The following is a 17,537-nucleotide window of genomic DNA, read 5'->3' on the forward strand; positions in this document are numbered from 1 at the left end:
GAAGGCAGGAGAGACTGGCTATGCTCCCAGGACTTGAAAAAACTCTGAAGAGGATGCAAGAGAAAGATTAGCCTGGTGTGCCTTCAGAGTGAAATTCTGAGTTGACACCAGCATAAAATTTTGATGAGAGATAAAGCAGGCAGGGGATAACTAAAGAGAGTGAGTGATGAACTGCAGAGAGTGCTTTCCAATAAGATCTGACTTAGAAACTTAAAGGGTAAATGCCAAAGACCTGAGAGGCGCCATGAGAAGTCCTGAATGAGTGGAATATTGCAAAAAGCACTTAAAGATTTGAGCCCAAAAGGTTGTTTTTAGCAAGTAGAGCAATAAAGGGAGTTGATGGTGGAGTGTTAGTGGCTGATAAAAAGATTATCAAAATATAGTCGAACAAATATGATATAAAATAGTATTTCTTAAACTTGTTCATCAGAACAATCTCCTGAGGGAGGGTCCTAACCCAGAACAATGAATTGGAGTTTCTAGGTGAGGGCTCTGGGCATCTATATTTTGAATAAATGTCAGATGTTTGTCTACTTAAGCATATTTGGTAGAGTAAATTCAAGCCCAAGTCAGGAAAGGAAACAGAATATCTGCTTCCCTAAACTAGATAAACTATATTTCAGTGTCTTCAGGGAATTTGCAACAGATCCTGGAGGAGACGGAGCTGGCTGTTAGATGTCTGGGGACAGGAACTACTTTAATTTTCAAAAATATAAGCATTGCAAACTGCGGGGTTTAATAATGATGACCTGTAAAATTCTAGCATGGATCACACATTTGATAATTTGCAAGCATTTAGAAGTTAAAGAAAAGATGAGAAAATTTTAGCCAAGTTTCATTAAGCCTGGCAGAATAAGCCCTGCCAGGTTAGCCTTGTTTTTCCTAGTAGACATGGTCACAACTAGATTTGAATAAAACAACAAAATTTCTCATTACGTACTTGAGGGCAAGACGGAGTTACAGGGGTTGAAGGACAAGTTGGTGGAACCAGCTTTCCCATATAATGCACATCTGGGAGGGCCAAAAGTGCTGTCAGGATCCCAAATAATAACAGGCATGATAGGCCAAATCAAACAAGGGATAATTGTCAGGCCCTACACATCAGGCAGGAGGAATAGCAGCAACTCCGAGGCAGTAGAAAAAGCTCTGAGTCAGGTGTCCAAAGACCTAAACCAGTCTCAGATCTTCCCTTTACTAGCTGTCTCTATTTGAGCAAGCCATAATCTCTGTGCCAGTTTCCCCATCTAGAAAAGGGAATACCTAAATTTCTGAAATTATAGAAGTGTTACAAAGAACAAATGATTTAGATTAAAAAATGTAAAAAGCTACTAATATAAAACTATAAGACTATGATGATGTTAAATCAATATGTATGAAAAGGTGGTGAGGAAGATCTGACTGGCAATCCACTATAATTTTTCTGCAGCTGTTTTTTTAAAAAAAGAGAGAGAACACTTTATGCACTAAAATGGACTTTCAATATGTACTGTCAAGTACAAAAAACAAAGTTTGCTGCCATTTTTGTGAAAAGAGAAGAAAACATATGCAGTTACTTGCTTTTTATGTATAAGATATCTGTGAAAGAACAGAACCCAGATTGGAAAGGAAGAAGTAAAACTTTTTATTTGCAGATGACATGATGCTATCAGTAGAAAATACTAAGGAATTCACAAAGTATAGAACTAATAAATAAGTTTAACCAGACTGCAGAATACAAGATCAACAAGATAAAAAAATCAATTGTATTTCTATATTCTAGCAACGTGCAATCTGAAAATAAAATTAAGGAAAGAAAATCAGGGAATAAATTTAACAACATAAGTGCAAGGCTTGCACACCGAAAACTATATAACATTGGTGGGAGAAATTAAAGGTTTAAATAAATTGTGAGACATTCCACATATGTAATTTAAAAATGGACAAAAGATTTGAATACACATTTCACCAAAGAAGATATAACAGTGGCCAATAAACATATGAAAAATGTTCAACATTATCAGTCATTAGGGAAATACAAATTAAAATCACAATGAGATACTACTTCACACCAACTAGGATGGCTATAATAAGAAAGATGGACAGTACTAAGTGTTGACAAGGAAGTGGAGAAACTGGAACCTTCGAAAGAAAGAAAGAAAGGAAGAAAGAAAGAAAGAAAGAAAGAAAGAAAGAAAGAAAGAAAGAAAGAAAGGAAAGAAAGAAAGAAAGAAAGAAAGAAAGAAAGAGGAAAGAAAGAAAGAAAGAAAGAAAGAAGGTAAAGTAAAATAAAGTTATTAAAAATAATTATTAAGAAAAAATTTTTTAAAAAACGGACAGATAGAACCCTAGGACAAATGGTGGAAGCAAAGCTATACAGACAAAATCTCACACAGAAGCATACAACTACACACTCACAAAAAGAGGAAAAGGGGAAAAAATCATAAATCTTGCTCTCAACGTCCTCCTCCTCAATTTGGGATGATTCGTTGTCTATTCATGTATTCCACATATGCAAGGTACATCAAGTTGATTGTGGAGCTTTAATGCACTGCTTCTGAGGCTGTTGGGAGAGATTTCCCTTTCTCTTCTTTGTTCTCACAGCTCCCAGGGGCTCAGCTTTGGATTTGGCCATGCCTCTGCGTGTAGGTCGCTGGAGGGCGTCTGTTCTTTGCTCAGACAGGACGGGGTTAAAGGAGCCGCTGATTTGGGGGCTCTGGCTCACTCAGGCCGGGGAGAGGGAGGGGCGCGGAGTGCGGGACGAGCCTGTGGCGGCAGAGGCCGGCGTGACGTTACACCAGCCTGGGGCCCACCTTGCATTCTCCCGGGGGAGTTGTCCCTGGATCCCGGGAACCTGGCAGGGGCGGGCTGCACAGGCTCCCAGGAAGAGGGGTGTGGATACTGACCTGTGCTCGCACACAGGCCCGTTGGTGGCGGCAGAAGCAGCCTTAGAGTCTCCCGCCCGTCTCTGGGGTCCGCGCTTTTAGCCGCGGCTCGCGCCCGTCTCTGGGGGCCACGCTTTTAGCTGCGGCTCGCAACCGTCTCTGGGGTCCACGCTTTTAGCCACGGCTTGTGCCCGTCTCTGGGGTCCACGCTTTTAGCCGCATCTCGCGCCCGTCTCTGGGGCTCCTTTAAGCAGTGCTCTTAAACCCCTCTCCTCGCGCACCAGGAAACAAAGAGGGAAGAAAAAGTCTCTTGCCTCTTCGGGAGCTCCAGACCTTTTCCCGGACTCCCTCCCGGCTAGCCGTGGTGCACTAACCCCTTCAGGCTGTGTTCACGCCGCCAACCCCAGTCCTCTCCCTGCGCTCCGACCAAAGCCCGAGCCTCAGCTTGCAGCCCCGCCCGCCCCAGCGGGTGAGCAGACAAGCCTCTCGGGCTGGTGAGTGCTGGTCGGCACCGATCCTCTGTGCAGGAATCTCCCCGCTTTGCCCTCCGCATCCCCTGTTGCTGCACTCTCCTCCGTGGCTTCGAAGCACCCCCCTCCACCTCCCGCAGTGTCCGCCCGCGAAGGGGCTTCCTAGTGTGTGGAAATCTTTCCTCCTTCACAGCTCCCTCCCACTGGTGCAGGTGCCGTCCCTATTCTTTTATCTCTGTTTTTTCTTTTTTTCTTTTGCCCTACCGAGGTACGTGGGGGGGGGGGGGGTTCTTGCCTTTTGGGAGGTCTGAGGTCTTCTGCCAGCATTCAGTAGGTGTTCCATAGGAGTTGCTCCACATGTAGATGTATTTCTGGTGTATCTGTGGGGAAGAAAGTGATCTCCGTGTCTTACTCTTCCGCCATCTTCCCCTCCGTCCAGCCATATTATCTTGAAGCAGCTCTGAGACAACCTGTAATTACACCTATACATTTTTTTAAAATTAATTAATTAATTATTATTACGTTTTGCCTGTGTTGGGTCTTCATTTCTGTGCCAGGGCTTCCTCTAGTTGCGGCAAGCTGGGGCCGCTCTTCATCACGGTGCACGGGCCTCTCACTATCGCGGCCTCTCTGTTGTGGAGCACAGGCTCCGGACGCTCAGACTCAGTAGCTGTGGCTCACGGGCCTAGTTGCTCCGCGGCATGCGGGATCTTCCCATACCAGGGCTCGAACCCGTGTCCCCTGCATTGGCAGGCAGATTCTTAACCACTGCACCACCAGGGAAGCCCCACCCATATATTTTTGGTATGTATTTTTAAAATATAGGACTTTTATTCCTTAATATCATTTTTTAATATTAAATACCCAGTGAGTGCTCAAATTTGCAGTTGTCTCCTAAATGTCATAAAAAATTATTTTTAAGAATTTTGAATTAGATGCAAATAAGGTCCACACTTTGCCGTTGATTGTTAGGTCTCTGAAGTCTTATTTAATCTCTAGGTTATCCCTCCATGTCTCTCTCACTTCTTTTTTCCTCCTTGAATTTTATTTTTAAAGAAACCAGGTAATTTGTCCCATCTAGAGTTTGATGATTACATTCCATGTGTTGTTAACATATTCTTCAATCCTTTTATTTCCTGTAAATTGGTAGTTGATCAGAATGAAGCTTGCCTGTTTTGTTTTGGCAAGACAGTTCCATAGGTGATGATGTGTTCTTCTATGTAGACATATAATTGTCTCTTTCTGTGATATTAGTAATCAATGATGATTCATACCTACGTCCATTAATTCAGTTGAGGCTTCAAAAAATGGTTAATTCTGTTGTTCTTTTTTTCACTTAATAGCTGGGTATATTTCTATCAGAAGAGTCCCCTCATCAACTGTTTGGTTGCCCAGTTGTAGAGGCATGATTCTCTTCTTTTATTTAACAGTTTTCAATATAATGAGTTGATTCACAAATATCCTCCTGTGGTGACCAGTTTTGTAAAATTTATTTATTCATATCACCGTGGACTCCGTTACAGTTATTATTCTAACTGAGGCCCTATCTTTGGCCAGTTGGAGCTTCTCAGTGACTCCTGAGTCCTTTTGAAATGACATCAGTTGTTTCTAGACTTTTTCAGTGGTCAGAGCTAGGAAATATGTATGTTTGTTTTTAATATTTTTAAAATAGGTCATAGGTTCATACTGCTACTTCCCATTTAAATTCAGAACTACAGAATTTTCACTTATCCTTTTCTGTCTTCTATTGATAGTCTACTTTCTCCCACCCCAAGGATACCAGTTCTCAACAATGCCTGAAATTGCCTCTATTTCCTAATTCGAATCCAAGTTCTTCTGACTCTATTCTACTCTTCTCCTTAAATCACAGCCGCTTTATGGCCCTTGAAATGTAAGATAGAACATAAATGTAGGTAGAACTGTTGATATCATTTTGAGTTACATGTGCATTCATTCACATAGATTTGCTTTTCCTTTTGCATGCCTAGTAACTGTCCATTCTGCAGTTTCAATGAAAATCAAGTGATAATTATTGGTTAAAGCAGCTTTGGAAAAAAATGGCTCTTATCAGAATGACTGACATACTAAGTTTAATGTAATCTCCTGGTTTATATTCTGCCTTCTCTAATTTTTTATTCTTTCCCTACAAAGGGAAATATATATTATTATACATATTTTCATGGTTTTGCCTTACAGGACTTACCAGAAACTATTCCTTATTTAAAAATTTGTACAATTGGGCATCAGGTGCCAGATGACGACACTAGTTTTAAATACCAGTGTGCTGTTAAAGGGTTTCTGAAAGAACATAAAGATAACGGTGAGTTGTTTTTGTTTTTTTTTCATTACGTGAACTTTGGTATGCATTTTGAGTTGGGTTGGGGATTTTTAACATTTTTGATAGTTCTGACAATAGGCCTGTTGTGTTTGGTAACATTAAGGTGGAAATGTCAGATGGTGCTAATAGAGTACGGTGTTTTTCCTGTTTATGGTCACAGACAATTTAGTTAATTTGGAAAGTGATTTTTGTGAGAAATATCAACTGAAATAGCTTACTTATCTCTTTTTTAAAAATTTGAATGGAAAAATACATAAAAAATGAAAATGTTCTTTTGTCCTATTTATTGGTTGAGAGGTGGAAGAAGAGGTTAAGACTCTCAGGGTCTTAGCGTATATAAAAGAGAAAACCAAAAGCAAAGGTTCAGAGTGAGACAGATCCCTAGAAGCAAAACAGAACAAGTGGACCAGAAGAGTGGCTTCCTCATCATATATGTGTTTAAGATATTTTTGCTGCTTTTACACTTCGGGTGCAAGTGAGGAAGAACACTACCACCTCTTATTCTTATCTTCAGACAGGAAGAACTTAAAAGGCTGGTGTTTTCTTGTTTCCGCTTTAAGACCTACTCTGTTGATAGTAGGTCTTAATAGCGTGTGAATTTTAAGGATCCACTTGCCTTTTTCTAGCATCTAACTATCAGAAGGAACATGGTATTTGCCATGTTTTAAGACTGAGGAATCTTTTGTCTTTGGAACGCCACTGACCCTCATGAGAAAGTGTTCATTTTGTCCTCTTTCTAAATTTAGCCTGAGGAGTGTGCACTTTATTAAATAAATATAACAGACAGTAAATATTCCGTGTATATATAAAATGATGCACATATATACATAAAACAGGGAGTAGGGGAGAAGGAATAGAGATGGAGGTGGGAAGATAGGAGATAGGAGGTGAGAGAGAGAGGGAGAGACTGGAATTTCAAGATAAATTTTCATTCTATAACCTGCTTGCTTAATGCAGGTACTAGCTCTTAAGTATCTTCAGCCCTATTCACAGATCTTCCCTGTAATTTAGCTTTAAAACTTGAGAGACTTGGCCTTGCCTGTGATAACCAGGGTGTCTAGAAAGGAGGCAAATGATCTGATTTGTTGAAACTGTAGTCACAGAAATGTTACCTCTTAAGATGTTAGGGCGCAGCTGCCGGCCTCCTCACTTCCTCCAGGCTCCTTTGTGTGTGTTCTGTCTGTTCCGCGTGGGCTAGAAGATCCTTACAAGTGCATGAGAACACGTTTGTAAACCTTGATTGTTCACATGTTATACCAAGTGTAGTCCAGTGCATATGCTGACTCCTCTGCGGGTCTTCTGCATGCAGTGGGCCAACTTCGCCATGCTGTCTGCCATTGCAGTCTCAGGACCTTAGTTATGATCCATTGGTGACTTTCCTCTGCTGTAAGGCCCTCCCACAGGTGCCAGGCTCACTGATAATGAGGAGGAGACTATACTATGCACTCCCTAGAATTGGTAGAGACTCAGAAAATAAATTGTTTCAGTAAACACCGAGAGCCTTATAGGTTTGTTGTTAGGGCACGGGGATACAGAGGTGAGTAGAAGTCTTTGTTCAGTAGCAACTTACAGTTATCTAGGAAGATAAAAACGTAGTGACTCTAAGTGGGTTAATTATGATAATAGAATCAAGTGCAGCAGGATGTTGAGTGATGATTAGTGATATTGAACAGTTTTTCATGTGCCCTGTGTCCATCTGTATGTCTTCTTTGGAGAAATGTCTATTTAGGTCTTCTGCTCATTTTTTGATTGGGTTGTTTGTTTTTTTAATAATGAGCTGCATGACTTATTTATATATTTTGGAGATTTATATATTTTATTATCCTTTGTCTGTTGATTCGTTTGCAAATATTTTCTCCCATTCTGAGGGTTTTCTTTCATTTGCTGTGCAAAAGCTTTTAAGTTTCATTAGGTCCCATTTGTTTATTTTTTTAAGGTTGCATTGTTCCTTTGCTCACTGATGAACATATAAAAGTCCGAAGTTTTTGATATTATAAAACGTCAAAGTAATGAACCTTGCTGTGTGAACACCTTTGAATATATATGCTTTGTCTCAGTTAACTTCACTCAGAATGGGACTTCTGCCTCAAAGAGTTGATGCACTTATGCTTTTTATGGATGTTGCTACACTGTACCAATTTATGGTTGTTCATGCAGGAAATACTTATTGAGCATGTGTTATGTTTAAGCACTGTGCTGGGTGCTAGCAAAAAGACGTGACATTTTGTGAGTAAAGAGACTTGACCTGCCCTTTGTGAATTCTAACAGTCCAGAGAGGGAATAGATATTCAAGAATCATACACTGCATGTAGAATTACATCTCTGACAAGTGCCAAGGAGAGGAACATGGTTCCATGAGAGCATATTTTAGGGAGGATTGGAGATTAGAGAAGGTTTATTTAGGGATGTTTCAGCGGATATCTGAAGGATGAGTAGGTATTAAGCAGATAGGGACACTGTAGAGAGATTTCTGAGCATAAGGAATATCAAAAGACCCTATAGTAGGAAAGCATATGCTGTGCTGGAGGAACTGGCCAGGAAGGTGGGGCTGTTGGGGGAGCATGTGGTTATAATGGAGCTACAAGTGTGGGCAGGAGCTCGATCGTGCAGGCTTATGTTTAAGGTTTCAGACTTTAATAGAAAACCATTGAACTTTTTCTGTTGAAGGTGAGTGTGTGCAACATACCCAATTGCATTTTCAACCTATCGCTTTTGCTACCGAGTGGAGAATACACTGCAGGGAGAAAGAGTGGAAGCGAGGAAACAAGTTAGGAGACTTTTGTAGAAATTGGGCATAATGGTGGCTTGGACCAGGGTATGGTGGTCATTTTGGTGGAAAGATGTGGACAGATTCTAGAGGTATGTAGGCAGTATCCTTGTTAGCACTGGTGGTGGGTTGAGGATGAGGGTGAGGGAGAAATAGCTATCAGTGATGGTGATTCCTAAGTCTCTGGCTCCTATGGTTGGTTAGATAGGGTTTTTTAGATATGATGTTAATATTTGTCCTGATTTGTCTTTTGTTATTTGTTGGTTCTTGATGAATACTCTGTCATATTAAGTCTCCTGTTTTTAGCGTACAGAGCATTTTCACCCAGACTGACTGTTGCATGTTATCAGATAACTTTTTAACATCTGCCAGTTTGGTCCTGTATTTTATTCTCTTTCTTTTATTAATTAAGTTGTTGTATTAATGTAAATAATTATATTAATAGATTTTCTAAAGTTTTGTTACCCTTGCATCCTTGAAATAACGCCTTTTTGTGGTCCTGGTGTATATCATTCTTTAATAATTATTGATTAGATGTGCTGATATTTTCTTAGGATTTTTATATCTATATTTGTAAAGCAAAATTGGACCTTTTTTGCAAAACCTTGATTTTCTTTTCATTTACAAATGATTCGCGTTTTGTTGTTTTGTAGATATTTGATTGCTGTAGAAGGCATGTGGCCAGATGATGCAATTGGATGTAAGTATAAGGGTTGTCACTACTTTTCCGTTTTTATAAAATTTGAAGGTAGAAGTGTAGGGGAATTTCTCAAATTTTGGACAAAGAGAAAAGTTTGTAATTCATTTGCTCTGACATAAGATAACCTTTTACCAAAAGTTTTGAAAGGGTTGTATCTGGAAATAGCGAGATATAACAGCCTGAATAATTAGAGAGTGGATTTCAGAGATTTTTTTCTTTTAAATTTATTTAATTACTTTATTTTTGATATTATATCCACTGCACCACCAAGGAAGTCCCTTTTTCTTCCTTCCTTCCTTCCTTCCTTTCTTTACAGCTCCAAGTCATTTAAAATATATGACTTCTTACAAAAATCTCCAGTTCATATAACCAAGGGGTTTATAACTTCTCCTCTAAAAGTTATATTCCTAGGACTTCCCTCGTGGTCCAGTGGTTAAGACTCTGCATTTCCAATGCAGCAGGCGTGGGTTCAATCCCTAGTTGGGGAGCTGAGATCCCACATGCTGCGCAGCCAAAGAAATTTTTTTAAAAAGTTATGTTCCTGTATTATTGAATTTAGTGGTTTAGATTTTCTTTTAATGTTTAGAAGATTTCAATTTATTTACCAGGAACAAACAAAACAAAATGTAAAATAGTTTTCAGGAAACTATTTCCATCATTCTCTTCTTCCCTTTCTCCTGCAGACTGGTGTTTTATCCTTGCAAGTTCTCCGTCATTCCATAAGAGAGCTGCTCTTCTTCTGGTTTCATAAGAGATGGTGAACAGTGTTAAAATATCCAGTTTACCTAAATTTCTAGAGTACACTTCAGGGAGCGAATGTTGGGGTGGGATGTTGGGGCAGAGTGAGAGATACAGATTCTGGTGAGACTGAGAGTCATTCACAAAAATTACTGGGCTGTGGTGAGGGGAGAACAAAAATAAATCAGGTTCCTGCTGGTGGACAGGAAGCCAAAATGAAGAAGAATGGTGCGTAGCTGGGCAGTGTAATTAGGCCCATAAGTGCTGTGTCTTCTGATAGTAATTATGAACAGAAACCAACTAATAATTATGAATAACATGTAGGTGACCAATCCTTGAGAGCTGAGGCAGAGAGAAGGAAAGATGGCATTATACCTTGTCTCTGGTTCATTGAGTTTCCCAGGCTGGTTGGTGACCAATCTTGGGTGAAATCATAACTAAATCATTTTTGCTAAGGTGATCAGCTTTTGTGGGGTCGTTTCCCTGCACTCTGTCCAATGATAAAGCCCACTGGTTTATGCCTCCTGGAAAAGAGTTATTTCAAAACAGTATAAGTGAAGCATTGATGAAACAGCCATGAGGAACACGTTTCCACATGGCCTTACACCTCCTTTTCAAAGTGCTTTAAAACTTTTTTCATCCAAAAATCAATAAAAGGATTAGGATCAAATCCCTTACAGAGCTAGTGTAAGAAAAAAGAGAATGAGGAGCAGAATAGCATCTCTTCAGACAATAAAATCAAGTTGGAAAAGACAGGTCCACAAAACAGATAAAAACTGTAACCTATTATTTCAAAGTGGGCTAAAAGATGTTAGGAAAAACAATGGAAAAGATGAAAGAACATGGATCGAGGAGGGAATGGGAAGTTACTGTTTAATGGCTCTAGAGTTTCTGTTTGGGATGGTGAAACAGTCCTGCAAATGGTAAATGCTGATAACTACCACCTATGGGTGTTTGGTTTTAGTTGATCTTCCATGAAAGGGTTTGGAGAGATTCAGAAACTATGCTGCTGCCTCCATCTTTCTGAGGTCCTGCTCAATCTTTAGACATAATTATTTTTAATTTGGATAGTGGTGATGTTCGCACAGCATTGTGAATGTATATAATGTCACTGAATTATATACTTGAAAATGGTTGAAATACTAAATTTTGTTTTATGTATATTTTACCATAATAAAAAAAAGATGAACTAACAGCATAAACCAGAATTAGGTAAGATGATAGAACTCAGGACAGAATTCAAAATAAAAGAAAAAAAATTCAGAAATGAGGACTAAATTTAAAATAATACAAGAGTGAGGACTTCCCTGGTTGTCCAGTGGTTAAGAATATGCCTTCCAAGGCTTCCCTGGTGGCACAGTGGTTGAGAGTCCGCCTGCCGATGCAGGGGACACGGGTTCGTGCCCCGGTCTGGGAAGATCCCACATGCCGCGGAGCGGCTGTGCCCGTGAGCCATGGCTGCTGAACCTGTGCGTCCGGAGCCTGTTGCTCCGCAATGGGAGAGGCCACAACAGTGAGAGGCCCGCGTAATGCAAAAAAAAAAAAAAAAAAAATCTGCCTTCCAATGCTGGGTATGCATGTTCGATCCCTGGTTGAGGAACTGAGATCCCCCATGCCTCAGGCCAACTAAGCCCGCCCGCCGAAACTACTGAGCCCACGTGCTGTGGAGCCCACGCGCCACAACTAGAGAGCCCACAAGCCACGAGGAAGAGCCCACGCACTGCAACGAAGAGCCCACGTGCTGCAACTAATACCCGACACCGCCAAAAGTAAATAATTTAAATAAAATTATACAAGTGAATGAACATAATGCCTTAAGAGAAACAAACAGGAAAAGGAAAAAGTTTTTTCAAGATAAAAAGGATTTTAGAGAAATGGAAAACATAAAAGATAGGCAAGGGCTTCCCTGGTGGCACAGTGGTTGAGAGTCCGCCTGCCGATAAAGAGGACACGGGTTCGTACCCTGGTCCGGGAAGATCCCACATGCCGCGGAGCGGCTGGGCCCGTGAGCCATGGCCGCTGAGCCTGCGCGTCCGGAGCCTGTGCTCCGCAACGGGAGAGGCCACAACAGTGAGAGGCCCGTGTATCGCAAAAAAAAAAAAAAAAAAAAAAAAAAAGATAGGCAAAAAAGAGTCAGGACAGCTCTGAAAAGAGTAATATAAATACGTATAAGAATCTGTTATACCATAAAAGTGACATTTCAAATCAGTGGGACACATTAGTCAATAAATTGTGATACATACACGTTGAGGTATAAATAGTTCTCTGGAAGGATCCACAGCATGGCAAAAGCTGATGTCTCTGAGGAGGGAAATGTGTGGCTGGGGCACGTGGGGAAAAGGGTGACTTTTCGTTGAATACCCTTGTGTACCTTTTCTAATGTTCTGTCATGTGAATTTATTACCTCTGAAGTTCGCCTGAGTTCAAACCCCAGTTCCCCCAGTTGCTAGCTCTTAATCTTAGGCAAACTCTTCACACTCTCCAAGCCTCTTTATCTGTGAAATAAGGTCAGTAACTTAGCCTGGTGCTGCCTGGCACAGAATAAACTGTCAATAAATGGAGATTATTAGTGTAAAAAACCCAAATGCCCATCAATGGATGAATGGATTTTTAAATGTGGTTATATGTGAAATATTATACAGTCATAAAAAGGAATGAAGTACTGACACATGCTACGACATGGACGAACTTGAAAACATTATGCTAAGTGAAAGAAGCCACACACAGTGGTCCCATTTGTATTATGTCATGAAATGTCCAGAAAAGGCAAAACCATAGCAACAGAAAGGAAATTAATGGTTGCAGGGACTGAAGGAGGAGGGGATGAAGAGGGCCTGCTGATGGTTACGGGGGCTTCTTTGTGGCGTGATGAAAACGTGGTGGGTTAAATGATGGTGATGGTTGCATAGGCTTATGAATGTACAAAATGACACTGAATTTGCAGTTTCAGAAGGTGAATGTTATGGCATGTGAATGACATCTCAAAAACTTAATTTTGAAAATGAAAATTGCCAGTTTTCCCGTGGTCACTATCCACTGTCTCCATCTCTCCCTTCTCCCCACTGCATTCCTTTTGACGCCCACCCCTGCCGCTCTCTCCCATCCTCACTTCCTCGACCTGCCCCACGAGGCCTCACAGGGAGCCCGTGAACCGCTGGGCTCCTGGGTCCTGTGGCTGTTGGAGCGGCTGCCCAGTGTGCGTGCCCCCACCGCTCTCACCCGTGAGAGTGGACGCTTCCGTCGGATTTTTCTCGTGCGCTTCAGTTGATGGTGATGTTTACAGAAGGCGGCATGCACCCTGGTCAATGGAGGAAGCCCCTCAAGATAATATTTAGGCCTCTCCAGAAGTTTGATCTCATCCACCAGTAACCTCAGGATGCTGTGCTCTGAAAGCCAGGTTGGCCGCCTGCGGGCACTTGCAGATACTGAGGACTTCGGAGGCATTTGGGCCTGCAGTTGAGGCCTTGTACCTCCACATGCGATGTGACCTCAGCCCTTTGCTGCACCTCTCTAAATGAAGTGGCACAGGAATACTGGCCTTGCCTGTCGTTGCCAGGATTAACTGAGTAGTGCATTAGCTGCCCTGGTGCTTAGGTGTGGAGTACATGGTGATTTACATACCAGGCCCTGCTCGTGGGCCTCCTGATGCAGCAGTTCCTTGGCTGTGCCCCTGTCGTCAGCTGCCCCTAGGATAACTCTGAGCCCTAGCCACCTCTCTGGTAGATTTCCTATCCCCCCACTATAATCACACCTGGATAAGGCAACTCAAACCTTTCAGAGATGTGTCCTGAACCTCCTGTTTTCTTAAATACCTATCTGGTGGTTGTGAGACTTAAGGCCAACCTCCCCAAGAGACTTTTTCTGTTTCTCCTAGTGAACCTAGACTCACCTTCTGTCATCTTCAAGTCTACTCAAATTTGGTTCTTTCACCCCTGACCTCTGACCCTGCTTTTTACTTCTTCCATTTCATCCCCACTCCTGCTTCCTTTCATAAATCCATAAATGTCTTTTGGCCTTCCTAGCCCTGGACAAACTTCCTTTCTCTTTCCTCAGTTTTTACCTATTTCCTTCATTCTCCCATCCAACTTTCAGTCCTCCCTTTCTCATGCAGAATTTGATTCCAACCCCATCAAAAAACAAAAATCACGCCACAATTAGCAGCATCTCAATATTCAAAAGTTTTATTACTCACCTATTAATTCTATTACATTTATTTATTGTTTTATTGTGTTAAAATATATCAAAATAAATAGAGAAATTTATACCTGTCTTATCTGTATATGGAAGAGCAGCTGGTCCCCAAGGTGGCACCAACACTCCTAGCAGCTCTTACTTTACATATCTGTAGTAGTCAGCAATTTCCATTTCTTTTTCCCTCTCAATGAAAAATTGCACTTTCCCCAAAGAGGTGTATTTGGCAGCATTCTCATGTTGTTGTTGAGCCCGTCTCTTCATGGCCTCCCGCTCTGGCCTCTGCTCGTGTTCGATGGGCTTTGACATTACTGGCTCAGGAACATTGGGTTCCTTCCATGGAATTGGTTGCTCGCTGAAGTCTTGGAGTAGAAATGGGGTTTGGAGCTTGGGTGGGGACTGGCGCTTAGTCACAGCAGGGGGAACAGGCTCCCGCTGGAGAGAAGTGCAAGATGAAGTTCCGTAGGGTGCAGGCCTAGGAGCAGCAGACTGAGGGACACTAGGCTGCGTATGGTCGGTCCAACCCGTTTGGGTTGGTTAGTCATAGTTGGCTGAGATGGTTTGGCAGGAACTGGCAAAGAGGCAGGAGCTGGCTGGGATGAACTCACTGCAGGAGGTTGAGCTGAGTTAGTAGAAGCAGGCTGGGCACAGTCAGCCAGAGCAGGCCAATGAGAGGACAGAGACTGTGGCCTCCGAGGAGCAGGTCGAGATTGAGGCTTGTCCCAGGCAGAAAACGGCAGAGGTATCAACTTGACCTTCCCAGGAGGCGGCAGATCATACTGGGATGGAGAGGGACACTCTTTTTCAGCACTGCTGTCTGGTTTCTGGGCTTCGAGTTGAGTTTTCTCAGGACTCTTACCCTCAGGTGGGGTATGCCTCCATGGCTGGATAGCTGGGGGTGTTTAGGGTTGCTTGAATTTCCCAAGACCCGACAGGAAGAGAGCCCAGTTTTCTTATCATTCTTCTCCCCCAGTGCATGAAGAACCTTCACAGACCCCAGCCTGCACATGCCTAGGGAGGTTCGAGGCTTTTTAAAGCTCTCTTGGATAAGCTCAGTTTGCTGCTTCCTTCGCTTCGTCTGGGGAATTGTTGGCTTCTCTCCTGCCTTGACTTTGTTCCCTGACTGCTTATTCTCTTCAGCCTTCTTCCTTCCTCTGGTCCTTGAGGTCCTTTCCTGCCCGTGGCTCTTCGTTTTGCTGATCTTTCTGGATGCAGCTTTCTGAGGTTTGCCTTTGGAATGCTTGGCCGTGTTCACAGGAGCACTGTCCCTGACTGCAGCATGGCATAGAAGCACTTCTCCCCCTAACAGGCACTCTGGATTCTTTGGCTGGATTTTGGCCTTGGTAGCACCACTGATAGGCTCAGAGGCTTTATGTTTGTTCTTCCTGGTTGAGCAGAGGGAACCTTTATGACACTTGGCTTTTGCTGCACCTGATTCACCTTAATGGCTCTGTTGTCTTTGGCTTTGATCATGTTGGGACTTTTGGATTGATCAAGATCTTTCAAAGAATTAAAGAGCTGCGGAAGGTGAATTTCCTCCGCCAGTGTAGTAATGTCTGCACAACCACTGCTAGATTCCATCCCATTTTCAAGTGTCCCTAGGTCTGATATGAGAATTGCTACTACAGCTTGTTTTGATTTCTATTTGCATGGAATATCTTTTTCCATCCCCTCACTTTCAGTCTGTATGTGTCCCAAGGTCTGAAAGGGGTCACTTGTAGTCAGCATATATACAGGCCTTGTTTTTGTATCCATTCATCCAGTCTATGTCTTTGGGTGGAAGCATTTAATCCATTTACATTTGAGGTAATTATTGATAGGTATGTTCCTATTACCATTTTCTTAATTGTTTTGGGTTTGTTATTGTAGGTCTTTTCCTTCTCTTGTGTTTCCTGCCTAGAGAAGTTCCTTTAGCATTTGTTGTAAAGCTGGTTTGGTGGTGCTGAATTCTCTTAGCTTTTGCTTGTCTGTAAACATTTTAATTTTTCCATCGAATCTGAATGAGATCCTTGCTGGGTAGACTAATCTTGATTGTAGGTTTATCCCTTTCATCACTTTAAATATGTCCTGCCATTCCCTTCTGGCTTGCAGAGTTTCTGCTAAACCATCAGCTGTTAACCTTATAGGCATTCCCTTGTATATTATTTGTTGCTTTTCCCTTGCTGCTTTCAATATTTTTCCTTTGTATTTAATTTTTGATAGTTTGATTAATATGTGTCTTGATGTGTTTCCCCTTGGATTTATCCTGTACAGGACTCTCTGTGCTTCCTGGACTTGATTGACCATTTCCTTTCTCATATTAGGTAAGTTTTCAACTATAATCTCTTCAAATATTTTCTCATACCTTTTCTCTTTCTCTTCTTCTTATGAGACCCCTATAAGTTAAATGTTGGTGCATTTAATGTTGTCCCAGAGGTCTCTGAGACTGTCCTCAATTCTTTTCATTCTTTTTTCTTTATTCTGCTCCATGGTACTTATTTCCACTATTTTATCTTGCAGGTCACTTATCTGTTCTTCTGCCTCAGTTATTCCACTATTGATCCCTTCTAGAGAATTTTAAATTTCATATATTGTGTTGTTCATCATTGTTCATTTCATCTTTAGTTCTTCTAGGTCCTTGTTAAACATTTCTTGTATTTTCTCCATTCTATTTCCAAGATTTTGTAACATCTTTGCTCTCATTACTCTGAATTCTTTTTCAGGTAGACTGCCTATTTCCTCTTCATTTGTTTGGTCTGGTGGTTTTTACCTTGCTCCTTCATCTGCTGTGTGTTTCTCTGTCTTATTTTGCTTAACTTACTGTGTTTGGGGTCTCCTTTTCACAACCTGCAGGTTCATATTTCCCGTTGTTTTTGGTGTCTGCCTCAGTGGCTAAGGTTGGTTCAGTGGGTTGTGTAGGCTTCCTGGTGGAGGGGACTAGTGCCTGTGTTCTGGTGGATGAGGCTGGATCTTTTATTTCTTGTGGGCAGGACCACCTCCAGTGGTGTGTTTTGGGGTGTCTGTGAACTTATTATGATTTTAGGCAGCCTCTCTGCTAATGGGTGTGGTTGTGTTCCTGTCTTGCTAGTTGTTTGGCATGGGGTGTCCAGCACTGAAGCTTGCTGGTCATTGAGTGGAGCTGGGTCTTAGTGTTGAGATGGAGATACCTGGGGGATCTCTCACCAATTGATATTATGTGGGGCTGGGAGGTCTCTGGTGGTCCAATGTCTTGAATTCAGCTCTCCCACCTCAGAGGCTCAGGCCTGACACCCAGCCAGAGCACCAAGATCCTGTTAGCTACATGGCTGCTAGTGTTAGAGGGTCTCCCGCAGAGGTGGAGGGCAGCTGTGGCTCACCACAGGGGCAAGGACACTCGATAGTCTATTTTTATTTGTGAATTATTCCAAGAGGTTTTTTCATAAAATCCATACATGAAAGTAACCAAAAATTAAATGAAGTTCTCAGCAGTTCATTGTTTAACATTAAGGACACT

The 17,537-nt window shown here is 41.9% G+C and overlaps 1 protein-coding gene and 1 pseudogene across 1 annotated transcript in view; both read right to left on the reverse strand.

The window, feature by feature from the left end:
- The window catches only part of LOC125960852 (putative ALMS1-like protein), a 78,849-nt gene that overhangs the window by 29,394 nt on the left and 31,918 nt on the right, over nt 1-17,537 (reverse strand). The gene's annotated exons all lie outside the window — the stretch shown is intronic.
- LOC101289311 (uncharacterized protein C2orf78-like) overlaps nt 14,112-17,537 on the reverse strand; it is a 35,123-nt pseudogene continuing 31,697 nt past the window's right edge.

This window comes from Orcinus orca, chromosome 13, assembly GCF_937001465.1.
Source record: "Orcinus orca chromosome 13, mOrcOrc1.1, whole genome shotgun sequence".
Taxonomy (NCBI): domain Eukaryota; kingdom Metazoa; phylum Chordata; class Mammalia; order Artiodactyla; family Delphinidae; genus Orcinus; species Orcinus orca.